This window comes from Crassostrea angulata, chromosome 6, assembly GCF_025612915.1.
Source record: "Crassostrea angulata isolate pt1a10 chromosome 6, ASM2561291v2, whole genome shotgun sequence".
Taxonomy (NCBI): domain Eukaryota; kingdom Metazoa; phylum Mollusca; class Bivalvia; order Ostreida; family Ostreidae; genus Magallana; species Magallana angulata.
Window position 1 is genome coordinate 49,471,314 of NC_069116.1, and position 15,334 is coordinate 49,486,647.

A 15,334-nucleotide genomic window follows, 5' to 3' on the forward strand; every position below is an offset into this window, starting at 1 on the left:
TTATTCTTTAGATTAACAAAAAGATACAAGAAACAAATGTTTAAAAAACAATATTTAGCTTACTCAAGACCTGCTTATGATTTTTTTTCTATATTATGAAAATACAAATTAGAAACTAAATTAGTTCATCATGCACTGTATATGCAACATTCAATATTTTATGAAAAGAAGAAAGATAACCGTTGAATATTGAAGCAATATTTGTTACTAACCTGTTATAAAAGGTACTTTTCTATACTAAAAAGCACCGCTTCATTGTGTTGTAACATAAATTGACAGCACATATCACGAAATATTATTTTCATATACACTTCATATTTTTAATTTTACGCTGCAATGGTGAAACATTGCCTTTTTATTCTATTTTGTACTCTAAATTTCTCAACAACATAAGATTATTTTTGAAAAATCTAAAGCGCTTCATCTCTTTCGTCAGCGTAGATAATTTAGTGTATGAAGAAGGTTGAATTAATGGCATGGAGACACTGCCCCTTAAACCACTTAATAAGTTCAAACATACAATTTCTATGACTTTCCTTTCCCTTTACATCTAACTAGTTATATATATCAGAGAGGTAAAAGAGTAATTTCAAGACGGTAACTTTTTCCTCACAGAGAAAGTTGAAAGAATATTGTCTTTATATTACTTGCATAAGGAAGCAATATTTAGACTGTTTTCAAAAAGAAATTTTAGCCGCAGTAACTGCTGCATGCTGTGGATCAATATGTCTGTGCTGCTTAATCATTCGACCAATTTCAATTTACTAAGTTCGGTATTTTGACGCAGAGAGTGCTCCTTTTTATTACCACATAAACGTATGGTATATCTTCCTTTACTTTGCTTTTGCTATGCTGTTCGGATTTTCAATCTATTACGGGTCAATTTAATAACTAGAGGTATTTGCAAATTATACAAATATTGTAGGAATTCCATGCTTAAAATTTGGCGACTTAAAAAAAAATAATTTATTTAATACACACTAGTTAAGGTTTTAGCAACCTCAGTTTATTTAGTCCTGTCTGCCAACATGAATATCCCGCCCGACACCTTGCTTTTAAGTACTTTCAAGGAGCGTTAACAAAAAACAAGTAGACGCAAATAAAAAAAAAGCATAAAGCAGTTAGTAGTCACATATCAACACTAAAAAACAAATCATTACTTGAGGGATTATTTTTACATGCATTTTAAACCGATTTGTAATGGGTTAACGTTTTCTGGGAAAAAATATCGTTCATTATTATATAGTTACTTACTTACATGTATGACATATCTATAGATTATGGGGGAATCTACGCAGTTAGTAGCGTGTACTTGGATTAAGCTTGTACAACAAGTAGAACTACATGTATGTATGTCTTTATTTAATTAAGCCTTATTTTTTCCCCAAACAAAACTGATTTTATTTATTATATTACATCTATAAGTTAAAAATATTTGGATGCACTTATTTTATATGTAAGAATATTTGGGGTCACAGATGAAAAAATAAAATATTTCCCACTTTATGTCAGTTATTTTGATTCAAATCTTTGTGCATTTTCACTCACGAAGAACAGCTCACAAAACAAATGTATTGTGTAATAATGGTAATGATACAGCTTTGTTAAGCGGGAATACATGATCACTCTTAAAATAGATACTATTTTTTTTATCAAAAATTATTTATTTTTCTTTCATTCTCCCTAGACTGTTTATATGTCACGGATGTTATTATTTACTTTTCCTTAATAATTGCTGTGGTTGGTAAGTGTCGTCGTTTTTCGTTTTCTTAAGCGATTGTCATTTTGAGTCTGGTTTATGCGATTACAATTTTTTTTTATAAGCAACTGAAAAACAACATACCTACCAAACAGACATTGACGCCTCAAGGAATGGTTCTAATGGTATCATAACTTCCCCAGGTTATCCTGGAAACTATCCAAACAATGCTACCTACACATGGACACTGAAAACAGGAAATGTGTATGCCACTGTCTCATTTAACTTTCAAGACTTCGACATCAGAAAGTACGAGGGCACTCCACATTGTGAGGATTATTTACAGGTCAACACTCGATATAGAAAAGTCTGAACAGACAAATATTTTATCGAAAAGAACAATTTGTTAAAATGATAATGTTACTGCGAATTTCTTCATTCTGAGAGTATTGCATAAGCAATACACGTCCCCTACCGGTAACCCCTTTTATTGAGAATGACAAAAGTTTGAGACCCTGTATATTAAATATCCCCTATCATAAATGTAGTAATTGTAAAGTATGAAATTATGAAAAATGATTATTTAGTTAACAGTCTCAGAAATCCATTAAAAAAAAGTACATATTTGAAGCAAAGCAAACACAGAAGTCTAGTATATTATTCAACAGCCCAAACCCGATAACGAACCCGATTGTAATATTAATAATGATAAAACCCTGCCGTTAAAATTTTCACAATACTTGACATCATTTTACAGAACTTATTTGTTTGTTATCAGAAATGATAAATGTTATAAAACAAATAATGCACGATATTATTTATTATTTTACTGACCACATAATGTCCTCGTTCATTTAGTACCACCGAGCCCGATAACGAACCCGATCATTCAAAAATTTGGAGTGAAAATAATTTTAATTTCTGGAAATTGTGTTGACTAGACGCTACAAAAGTATAAACTTGGTTTGCTGTTTGATATTTTGAAGCTGCTCAGCAAGTTTCACATCATTCGTCAAACGCATGCAGAAAAAAACAACGGAAAACTGAAGTGGGACAGACAGACGGACAGACAGACAGACAAACAGACAAACAGACAGACGGACGGACAGGCGGAGAGACAGACAGACAGACGGACTGACGGACGCAGAGGAAAGCTATAGTCCCCTCCGGTGAAACCGGTAAGGGACTAATAACCATATGACGGGAATACAAACGTTAAAACATGCTTATTTTTAAAGCCACTATAAGTACATGTACTTTACGTTTCTTCAGATATATAAGACAGAACCGTGTTGCTTTAGGCCATCCATAGATGCGGTAAATTTGAACTTTTCAGTCTGACTGTTGATGGAAGCGTCATAACCATTCACTTTGTGTCTGATAACTTACACAACACCAAGGGATTTCATTTGACATGGAAAGGTACATGCTAAACAGAATTTATGTAAGCTTGTGGATTATTTTGAGATTCAGTCTTCTGGAGACACGTTACATGATTTATGCATATATCAGAGCATTGTCTTGATAATGTTTTATAGTAAATATACCTAGAACACCCGCGGAGAGTACAACTTCTTTATGGACCTCAAAAATACAAACGAAATCCTCAGCTAAAATCACCGATACGACTGGACCAAAGATATTGGGTACAACAAATCCTGAGATACCGACAGCAAAAACAAAAACTATAATGAGAACAAGCTGTATGTATGTTTTGTCAATATATTTTTCTTATGATTTGGCCTTCATATGAAAGATTATCCATGCTTGTATCAAACCATTGTTTCGATAATAATTTATAGTTAATATACCTAAAACACGCGATGAGTAAAACCTTGTTATAGACATCAAAAATACAAACGATAACTTCATCTAAAATCACGTTTACAACAAGACACAATAAATTGGATACAACAGATTCTGACACACCTACTACAAAATAGGGGAAAGTTATATATACAAGACGTATGTATGGTTTTCTTTGTTCAAATTGTCATATTCAAAGAAATAAGAAGGCTACGATTTCAGTCATAATTTGACTTATGTGAAATTAAACATTAAGACACGCTTATAGCAAAAACGCTTATAATGAATTGACGCTTATATTAAAGTGCTTATCAGTCCACTTAGGTTTTAAACATATTGTGAAGCTGACGGATAAAACGAATTACGTTTATAACTAAGCAAAATTGCCGGTTCCTGGCTTTTCTTTATTAGCATTTACTGTATCATGTTGAATTCCACTAAACATTGGTCAAAATATGATTGAAATCGTAGCCTTCGAATTTCTTTGAATAATTTATTTGACTTTATACTTTAATATCGGAATTAAACGACACATACATGTTCCTATGTCAATGATTGTCGATGATTACATGTAACGAAACTCGGTGCAAAATAACAACCGGAGGTTTCAAGAAAGGGAAGTAGCGTATTTTATCGTACAAAATTTCTGAAGGTTTATTTTACACGGGTAAATGATTTTTCAGTTAATAGTGCACAGGGTGGAAAATGTTTTACCAAAAAAAATTATTTAAGGATTTAACACAGAAAGCTAATTTTGCATGAACGAGAACATGTTTAACGTAAAGTTAAAAGATTTGAAAGTGGTCACTTTCCAATTTTAAAATTGGATTTCTAAGTATCTAAGAAGAATAATTCCAAATTTTACATTAGAATTTCCAATTTTAATCTAGGGATTTTATTAACAGACATTCTCAAAATGTCACCAAAAAAATTCTTTGGATTTCATTAAAATAATAGAGTGACCACTTTATGTATCAGTAAAGTTTTAAAAAAAATCTGTTCCTCTAATTTGTCTTTCATAAGATAGAGTATGAAAAATCACTTTGAAGCAAATCTTATTGCATAAAGAAATATATCGTTGTGTTTATAACTCTTATTCCGCAAGAAATGTTAAAATTTCGATTAACTACACTTCGAAACCGCTGAAGTAATGTAATGAAATGAGCATGTATGATAATAATTTTTCTTTAAGGTAATTCACTACACCAATACTTAAACGTTTTAAGACAATACGTCACAAGATGGCGATTTAAATGTTTTGTTAAACTGTTTGTATCAATCGATTCAGATGTATATCGTCATAGCTCAGTTGTTAAAGTATCAGGCTTGTGAAGCGCAGGTCATGCGTTCGAATCCACCCGGGGCTTTTATTTATGTTTACTGAATGAATGTTTTGAAAATATCATTTTTAAACTAAAATTGCACATGTTTTCGCCTATTTGGCATATATACTTCTTATCCATCATGCTTTCTATCACAATCAAGTAATTTTCTGCTGATTTGAGAAACTTTTTCAAGGTTTAGTGAGGCACATTAAATGGAACAAGATTTTTAAATAAAACATAGATTTATTAGGTGGAGTTATACGAGGCTCAATAAACAAATACCACGAAAATGTAATTTCTATTTTTATTTTTTCGACAAAATTTATTATCTACACATTATTATTTGTTAAAACATATTTTTATTTTATGCGTAAAGTTTCATTAGATTTGATCAAAATGTGCTTAAGTTATTTTTATTTCCAAATCAGTATGTATTATGGTCACGGCGCACCCTCATAAGCACTGTAACGTCAAAACCCAACGTCACGGCGACTTTTGTTTTATATTTTTTAAAACTTTTCCTCTCTGCATTTCATACACAGTCTGTGGCGCTTGACCCACTCATTAAGCATTTCCATGTACCACCCGTACCTGTCTTCTAGTTTGTTTACAATTGTCGCGTAGTATACTAAGTCAACTACTTTTTCGGTGTTTTCAAACATTTTCTACAATGTCATTCAGCTTTCACTGTCGGAAAGACCTTGAAATCCATCGACGCTAGGTCCGAACTATATAGTGCCTGATTTACATAATCAAAATCGAGGAAAACTATATCAATTTTAGTACTTTCAGCTTGAACAGCTTTCAAGCGATCACCTCTGGATTTATTACATACTGAGCAACAATAAAAAATACATTCCGAACACATTTGCAGGGGTGCTTGGTATCCAGCGAGCTAACTCTTCTCATATCAAATTATATATCGAGAATTGTAAATGCGGTGTTGTAACATGGACGCAAGTTCTGCAACAGTGATGCGTTCGTTATTTTTTATGACGTTGCCAATTCTTTCAACGAGTTTTTTGTAAATTATTCTTTTTCTTCCAGGCTTTTTGTCGTCCATTACAGAGTCTATAACATTCAAAAACCACATACGTCTTTCATACTGTAATATAAACAAATGATCAACTCACTTTTGGTAATTTTTCTACTCCCTACACCATTTTCGCAGTTTGTCTTAGTGTTTTACCAAGTGTAACACACAATTTTATCTTTGCTCCGTGAAGTCGACCACCTTCATCTATTTTAGCCTTTTTAATTAGGAACACTTGTCGTCTATCACTTAATTTTATTAACGGATCAACATATTGATCAATTTCTGCATATGAAATGACGTGCTATTACCTAATTCATATGTATAATCTAAATTTTGATTTTGCGCCATAAAACAAAGATAAGGTTGACATTTTGTTTGGCGAAAGTTTTTAAAAAGCTAAAACTGCCAGGTGCGGTGAGTGCATTTTTGAGATATAAAGGTATCAATTAGTTATAGGAAACGTGGAATAAACCAAAAATAGGGAATTGGTTAGGATTAATTGATTAAGCCATGTCTTTAAAATTTGGCAGTGATATGACGTAAAGTAACAGCGCTCTGAAAAAAGTCTTCGTTTTTTTTTTATTGACCCGTAATAATGGAGAAAAGCTACTAAATTCAATGCGCTGAGTGCCTGTTAAAAATATTTCTTTAGACACAAACTTATATACTTCATTTATTTTATCAATTTTCAGTTCAAACTCAACAAATAATTAAAAACTGTCACGAGAAAAATGCTTACAGTATTTTCAGTTACAAAATTCGTGGCTGAGAGAAACATGATAATTGCGACAGGTATTTGGTAACAATAAAAATGTGTCTTTCAATGTGTTAACCATATATTCTAGATTATTTTAAAAAAAAAATTAAAAGTTATAGACAAATAACATCAAAAATTTATAATGTGAAGCTTATATAAACAAATCTTATAATAAACAAAAATTCTATAAGCGGTGTAAACATTATGAAACTTGCACTTATTCCAAATGGAATTATTTGAAAAAGATTTTAAAAGAAATGGTACTCGTCTGAAATCGCATACGTTCACTGACTTTTTGAAATCGCAGTCTTCTCAAAGACTTACTGTCATTCAAAAATTTTAAGTTTTGTGCAAAACTATCAACAACAAAAATAGAAACGACTAAAGGTAGAGACATGAAACAGCTTGCAATGGTGTTGACATTTCTGCATGAACAAGACGTCAAATCGAAGTCAAAGTTCAAGGTTCACTAGATATTGGAAACTGTGATGTTGTAAAAGTTTCTGATCTTTCGGTGAAGGCGTGTCCCCTGAAAATTTATATTTAGAATTTTATAGCTCATAAATTCTGGAGGTCTTTGAACGTATGAGTGAAAAAATGTATTTTTTTAAAAATAGGTACCTACCCCTGCAGTATAAAGTAAAGAGTCCATCATTATAATTGACTCAATGGTTATTAATCCGTATTAATCCGAAAGTGTGAAATTTGAAAGATTTCTCGAATAGGCATAAATTGAATTATCTGTGACAATATTGTTTTAAGAAACATTTCGGATAAGAAACCACTTTTAAATAGAATAATCTTGAAAAAAAATATTGGACCCCATTGTTTGGAAGCGCATTGTCTTAAACTTATTGGCCAAACTCTTAAGGAAAAATTCATTGTATTCGATTTGATCAGTTAATGTTTTTTCCAGCAAAAATGGCCTCACATAAACAGAATATATACACGACTGACACAGCTAGAAAGACCAGCACATTGAAACAAACAAAATTAACCACTCAACAACAAAACTCCACAACAGGTGATTATTGTTTTTATTTTTTCGTGTAAAAAGTTGATTCATTAATTGTTTGATATCTGATTATTTTGAGGAAGTAAACAACAACAAACGATATTTATTCAAGTTTATTAATTTCTGCCAACAATTATTTAAGAAGCAAGGATCTTGCCATTAACAATATTCTAGATAGCCCCTTTTTATTCAAAATATGATTGTAATAATAGAGTGAAGATTGTTTATAACTTTTAAAAACTCTTTACAAACGCGGGGGCATAAGTACATTTTATTTCTGTAGTTTATGGTTTTAATGATATTTCTATCAGCGTTTACATTTTCATTGTACATACAGTAGGCGTTATTGAAGCAGGTTTGGGGACATTTCTGAATAAGTTATATTTTTTAGGTTAACAGTAAAAGTAAACCTTTTTTTCACAATTTAAATAATAATATTAGGTACATTTCAAATGTATGTATTTTGTTTGTTTGATATTAGTTGTTAAGCATTTTAATTAAATGCAATAAATATTTCGTAAAATTGTCTTTAAATACTGAAAAGTTCAATTTGCGATATTTTTGCAAAGCAGCAATGACTTATTTTATGATTGTGACAGCTCCTGGTGAGTTAAATGATGAATATTTTTTTTTTTTTTTTGCAAAACTAAATACTCTTTATATATATGCTAATGACATTCAAGATGGATATACATGTAAATTAGAACGATAAATTTGTTTTAAACTTTCAAGAACTACATGATTCGATCAAGTATCTCAAGATGATGGGTTAGTTTATCTTTAAAAGCTTCCACTAAAATTCATTTACGATTGCCATTTTTGTATCCATTGCTCAATCATTCATAAACTTTATCTTTAACGTTAAAAGTATGAGAATTTGTATTTGGAAGCATTGATTCTAACAAACAATATTCTTAGGTGACCTGGATATCAAAATACGGAGCGATGAGATATGTATGGTCTTTGATATTTTTGTATAATTTTTATGAAATATAATTTGTATGAAATGTATTTAATTAACCATGTCCTCATTTGCTATTAAGTTACCTTTAAATCATAGTATATTTAGTCGCTGGGATCGGCGTTGTAGAACTAACATTGGTTGCCTTGGCGATATACATTGTAAGACAAAGACGGTCAAACATGAGGTAAATCACCCAGATAGAGAGAGAAAGAAAAGAAAGAAATTCTTTTTTTGATAAACATACACTTCATCATCTGTTTATCATGTTTTATTATTGATACAGTATTGGGCAAAATGCCAAGGATAAAACCCACCCTGTCTCACGCAAATCAGTGGTCAGTGTTGGAAATGTCTACGAAAGTATTCCTTTGGAACACTTCTCGATTAAAGACGCAATACCGGAAGAAGATGAGGACGTGTATACCGAAGTGCCGGTGTAATGAAGAATAATGACCCCCGTAGAATAATGACCGGGGGTCATTTTTCTACGTAGAATAATGACCCCCCTAGCTGAAGAATAATTGGATTTTTCTGAAGAAAAAAGACCCAGGGGTTATTTTTCTTCATGTTAAACATGAAGAAAAATGACCCCCATAAAAAAATGAACCCCCCCCCCCCCCCCCGTAAACATGAACAGAAATTGGTTACTTCGTATCCAAGATGTGACTTTTAAATTACTTAATTTTTCACTCTGTTCAACTGATTTTGAAGTTATAAACACCGAACTTGTAAATAAATCGCTGTATATATCCGTATCAAGCACACGCAAAACACTCTGACATTGCCACAAATTGATTGTTTACAGTTACGTTACTTCTCTCGTCGACATACGGCGGGAAATGACGCAAATAAAGAAAATTTCATACACAATGAGGATATTGTGAGACAATTAACGAACAATAATCATGAAAGAATAATTGCTGTAATGATATAAGCAAAATTCATTGGTGAATGAATTGTCAATCGAAGAATGATACATGTATATACATGTATCTTTATGAAAAAGACTAAGGGGCAGGTAACGTAGGAATATGAATACTTCTTATTTACATTTTTTGGGGAAAGTGATTTTTAAAAAAATCATTCTTGGTTAGTTTTGTTTTCTTCTACGTACTACATGAACATCAATATTCTAAACATTTGTTGTAATGTTGTTTTGTGATCATGAATAGACTTGATTCTTTTAGAGCAAATTTGTGAAGAGTACCTGAGTATAGTAAATCTTAATAGATAATAAACACTGATCGATTATAATAAGAAAATATTGTTTCTAAAAGCGTTGATAAGAGGTTAGGGCCCATGTTTATATCCCGCTTGATTTTGATCACACGCTCTTTATTGTATAAAAAGTTATCAATGCTCAAACAAACTATTGATGCATTAATCATCTTGATATTAACTAAACTTTCTAAAATATGCCGAGGATAAAGTAAAATATATTTTTTGTACGAGTACTCTCAGTACTTTGACGATTTTCCTTATTGGCCGTTAACCTCTACTGGCGTAATGGCTGCTGTCAGTGCCTACTAACTTCAGCTTGGTTATAATGCCTACAGTAACAGTGGAGTAAACTTTTCATAATTTTGGTTTCATCATTAATTCTGGGTGATGAACTTGTATGTCAGGCATTTTGTATTGTGGAAATCCTCAATGCAAGTATAATTCATCAACAAAATGAAGAATATAGAAGATACGACGGCGAAGCGCGAAGATGCGAAGACGAAAGTGCTAAGTTGCGAAAGCGAAGAAGTGATACTACTATCGCTTTTTCGCCTTTGCAATTTCACACTCTCGCCTTCGAATCTTCGCGCTTTCGCCTTTTTAGCTCACTCGGACAAAGTCAATGGGAGCATATGCTATACCCCCGGCGTCGGCGTCCGGAGCTGGTTAAAGTTTTAGTTGCAGCTCCTGTATCTAAGCTATTACTTATCCTCTCTTCACCAAAATTACATGGATGATGCATCTGGACCTACTTAATCTGGTTCCTAACTTTCAGATGCTGGAGGATGTTAAGGTTTTTGGAGCAGATTAAAGTATTTGTTGCAGGTGCCCTTTAATAGCAATATTTAAGTTACTGCTAGTCCGTACTTCACCAAACTTGCATGGATGGTGTGTCTTATGATACTGATGCACCAAACAGGCTCGAGTGCTGAATAGGTTTTGGATCCTAGAGGAGGTTTAGGTTTTTGAAGCTGGTTAAAGTTTTTGTTGCAGGTGCCCTCTAATGATTATATCTTAGTTACTACTGGTCCTAACTTCATTAAACTTGTATGGATGGTGCGTCTTATGATACCGATGCACCTGGCAGACCTAAATGCTGAATCTGAACCACATGTTCGGATGATAGAGGAGGTTAAGATTTTAAGAGCTGGTTAAAGTTTTTGAAACAGGTGCCCTCTGATGATGATTTCTTAGTTATCACTTGTCCTAACTTCACCAGACTTACATGGATGGTGTGTCTTATGATACTGGTGCACTTGACAGGTTTGAATGCTGAGTCTGAGCCATAGGTTTCGGATGCTGGATAATGTTTTTTGGAAAAGGTAACATGTTTTATAGATAATAGTACTATTTCAAACTTGCATAGCTGATTCAACTGTTATATGAATGAATCGCAGAGGTAACGTAAGATGCAGAGCTTGATCTTTATTATTAAGAATGCTCAAAATATATATCTTAGTTATTTCAGGTCCTAACTTCACACAACCTGAATGGATGGTGTCTCTTATGATACAGATGCACCTGACAGGCATGGATGCTGAATCAGAGCCATAGGTTGGAGATGCTGGAGGAGGTAAAAGTTTGAATTGCTGGTGCCCTCTGATGATGATATCTTAGTTAACTGGTCCTTACTTCACCAATCTTGCATGGGTGGTGCGTCTTATGATACTGTTGCACTTGACAGGCTTGAATGCTGAATCAGAGCCATAGGTTTATGATTCTTGATGAGGTTTAGTTTTTTGGAACAGGTCACCTGTTATATAGATGATAGCTTGCATAGTTGATGTAACTATATTATAAATGAAACGCAGAGGTTGCTTGAGATGCAGAGCTTGATCTCCATTATCAAGGATGCTAGAGAAATCTCCTACCTCACTCACACCTGCTTGATAGATAGATGTGGTTGTTGTTAAATGATGTAACATGATTCCTATGATATAGTATTGTATGATTTGAAATACTATTGTTTAATAGGATACAATATAACAAAATATGTTATATTGTAAAACGTTATATGATACGATAAAATATTGTATCAATTTTTATGCCCCCCTTTGAAGAAGGGAGGGCATATTGCTCTGCTGCTGTCGGTCTGTCCACTAACAGTTTCCGTTCATTTTCTTCGCAGAGGATGAACATATTCAAATGAAATTTGGTATACAGGTTTATCATGATAATATCTAGGTCAAGTTCGATATTGGGTATGATCGAGCAATTTTCGACAGAGCTATGGCCCTTGGACGTAGAAAAATTCTAGTTACATGTATTTGCAGTTTTTGCTCATTTTCTTCACAGAGGATAAACATATTGGAATGAAATTGTGTATACAGGTTTATCATGATAGTATCTACATGTAGGTCACGATATTGGGTACGATCGAGCAATTTTCGACAGAGTTATACGCCTTGGACATAGAAAAAATTCCAGTTATTTGCAGTTCATTTTCTTTGTGGATGTTTCCAAGGGAGGGGGGGGCATAAGTGTTTTACAAACATCTCTTGTTTTTATATTTTATGATATGATATTGTATCATGATATTGTTATGTATAGTATTGATTAATATGATACAATATTGTATAATATTAGATTGTATTATTTATTTATTATTGAATCACATGACAGTATTACATATGACATTGCAATATATAATATTGCATCCTATGTTATTATATTGTATATTCTATGATATTGTATCATACAGTATTGTGTTATGATATTGGTTTCTGTAATATAGAATTATATAACATAAAATTGAAAATATGATATTGTAATATTATAAAATATCGTATCACACGATATTGTATAATATGATATTGGTTTATATGATATATTATCATATCACATTTAATTGTATTTTATGATATTTTAATATATATTATTTTATCATATGATACAATGTGTATGATATGATTGTATTATATACTATTTTACTTTATCCCATGATATTGTATCTTTTGATATGATACAATGCTGTATCAAATTATATTGTATTATATAAAACAATATCATATTATGTATCAAATATGATACAGTATCATACAATACAATATCATACTATAATATTTACATTCATTTCTTTCCCTCTATTAAATTGCATTGGTTGATTTAAGTGATATTTACGCACACCACAGAAGACAATATATTATATTGTATAATTAAGCATTGATTCATTATTTTTTGAAAAATGAGGTCTTATAACTGCAACGATGAATGCAAACAAATTTTCATAACGCGCTAGCGCGCATTATACAATTTGTATGCACACCATTGCAGTTATGAGACCACATCTTTAAAAAAATAATGATTCAATGCTTAATTATACAATATAATATCATATGTTTCAATGTTATGATGTATTATTGCAATATGATATTGTTTCATATAATACTATATTGTATTATGTTTTATGATATTCTATTATTTGATCAAATACAATTATAATGTATAACACAATACAATGTCATATCATATGTTATAATATCGTTATAATATCATATCTAACAATTTTGTATGGTATTTTATGGTAGTATATGATATATATTGTAAGTATGATAGGACTCAATTTAAATTATTTATTATTGTGTTGATTTACATATGAACATATGATTATCATACAATTTTTTAACAGATGATATACGATATTGTGTCAAAACAGAATCCATGAATATCCAAGATCATAAAGGATGGTTTTCATATAATATGATAAAGGTGGTCTCATAAAGGTGATGCCCCATAAAGGTGATGCCTCGTCTCGGTGAGCTTTGTAGTCTGTTATTACCTATGTTTTATAATTGCGGAGCTCTCCATCGTTTAAAGGGTTCCGAGACATATTTTGGAGAAAAAAATTTATAAAATTAATAAGATTAAATTATCCAGAGGGATAGGGTCCGGACTCCCTCTCCCGATTTACTGCGTAAAATGATTAATATTGAATTTGCCGGGGGGCGGACCCCCTCTCCCCATCTAGATCCATGCATGAGCAAGGAGTGTCGCATAATGAAATTAGAATGTTACTGTGTTTGGTCCACGGTAAACAGACGGCTGGTTAGTGACAGAAGTTTAGAAGTGCATATGTACACATTATGGCGGACATTAAATTTTGTGTGGAGTAGATAATGATTAGGCATAGCCATTATTGGTAAACATATATGTTACATGTACACATTAAAATATTTATAAACATTCATAGTTAGCGCGATGGCCTAGTGCATTTGTACCAATAATAGCCTGGATTGATCGGAAAACCTTTGCGAGTACGGCGCCTGTATTAAATTCTATGTAATCGACCTAGACTTGCTGAATGCAATAAAAAAAGGCGAAGGCGAAAGGTGCGAAGATGCGAAGGCCAGGGTGCAAAGTTGGGAAGGAGCGACAGAAGTATCGCTCCTTCCACTTCGCACTTTAGGCATCACATCTTCGCGCTTCGTCGTTGCATCTTTGCACTTTTGCTCCTTCGCCTTCGCACTATCGCCTTTGCAATTTAGGTCGAAGTGGCCCTATCGGAACACCATATATAGATATATGTAAATGTAATTGTTAAGATGACAACCATACCCCGATGCAATACGTCAATATCTTGTTATAACGGAAGGATTTTTATTTTCTAAGATATACCCCTTCTTTCACATAAGTTTATTTGAATATGAATTATAATTTCTGTTACTTTCTCTAAACTGCAGCAGTAAAAATTACAATACAGTAAAACACGCTTATAACGAAGTCCCAGGGACGGCCAATTCGTTATAAGCGTAATTCGTTATATCCGTCAAGTTTACAACATGAAATAGAGACTTGGGGAATGAAATTCACTTCGCTGTAAGCACCAATTCATTATAAGCGTGTTCGCTATAACCGTGTTTTACTGTAGTGTAAAGACTATTTCACAAATAATAAAAAAATATACTGAAAACTTTAATCTACAAGGGGGTCATTATTCTACAGGGGTCACTTTTCTTCATGTGGAGTGTGCTCATTTTTATGAAAATGACACTTATTCTTCAGGCAAAGGGGTCATTTTTCTACGTAGAATAATGACCAGGGGTCATTTTTCTGCGTAGAATATTGACCGGGGGGTCATACGTAGAAAAATGACCCCCGGTCATTATTCTACGGGGGTCATTATTCTTCATTACACCGGAACATGTGTACGACAAAACCTTTGAACACAGACCATATGTTAATGTCAATCCCAACTTGTACCAGCTGTTATCAGAACTGAAAACAAAAAAACAGATAAAAACCAGATTTTTAGTTATTGTGTAGATATGTTTTCTATAACCTTGTCCATGGTTTGCGTATCTATACACACACATATGTATGCACCGAATTACGCGTTGTTTATAGTTTTTCTTTAAGATCATAGGTCTCTTTACAATCAAATGATTGAATAAAATCGAAGACAGAATTATATCAAAAACCTCCTGATCATAGGTATGCATCAAAGAGCAAAGTAAATTAATTTGGGTATTTAATGGCACTTCCTTCTCAATAAGATTTTTTAATTAGGGAAAC

The 15,334-nt window shown here is 32.5% G+C and overlaps 1 pseudogene; it reads left to right on the top strand.

The window, feature by feature from the left end:
- LOC128187576 (cubilin-like) overlaps window positions 1-15,085 on the top strand; it is a 39,901-nt pseudogene extending 24,816 nt beyond the window's left edge.
- The last annotated feature ends 249 nt before the right edge of the window (window positions 15,086-15,334 follow it).